Genomic DNA, 409 nt, shown 5'->3' with positions numbered 1-409 from the left:
GAGCTGTGGGGTCAGTGGGATCAGCTCTGGAGCTGTGGGGTCAGGAGTGACTTCGGGAGCTGTGGAGGTCAGGAATAATGTCTCTGGGAGCTCCTGAGGTCAGGAATGACTCCAGGAGCTCCTGAGCTCTCAGCAGTGTCTCCAGGAGCTGGATCAGCCCCAGAGCTCCTGAGCTCAGCAGTGACTCCAGGAGCTGGATCAGCCCCAGAGCTCTGGAGGTCAGGAATGACTCCAGGAGCTCTGGAGCTCAGCAGTGTCTCCAGGAGCTCCTGAGCTCAGCAGTGTCTCCAGGAGCTCCTGAGCTCAGCAGTGACTCCTGGAGCTCCTGAGCTCAGCAGTGACTCCAGGAGCTCCTGAGCTCAGCAGTGTCTCCAGGAGCTCTGGAGGTCAGGAATGACTCCAGGAGCTC

At 59.9% G+C, this 409-nt stretch overlaps 1 protein-coding gene across 44 annotated transcripts in view; it reads left to right on the top strand.

Moving 5' to 3' along the window:
- SCRIB (scribble planar cell polarity protein) overlaps positions 1–409 on the top strand; it is an 83,716-nt gene that overhangs the window by 16,474 nt on the left and 66,833 nt on the right. The gene's annotated exons all lie outside the window — the stretch shown is intronic.

Source organism: Parus major, chromosome 2 (assembly GCF_001522545.3).
Source record: "Parus major isolate Abel chromosome 2, Parus_major1.1, whole genome shotgun sequence".
In the NCBI taxonomy this organism is placed as follows: domain Eukaryota; kingdom Metazoa; phylum Chordata; class Aves; order Passeriformes; family Paridae; genus Parus; species Parus major.
The sequence above is the reverse complement of the archived record's forward strand: the minus strand, read 5'-3'. Positions and strand labels throughout refer to the sequence as shown.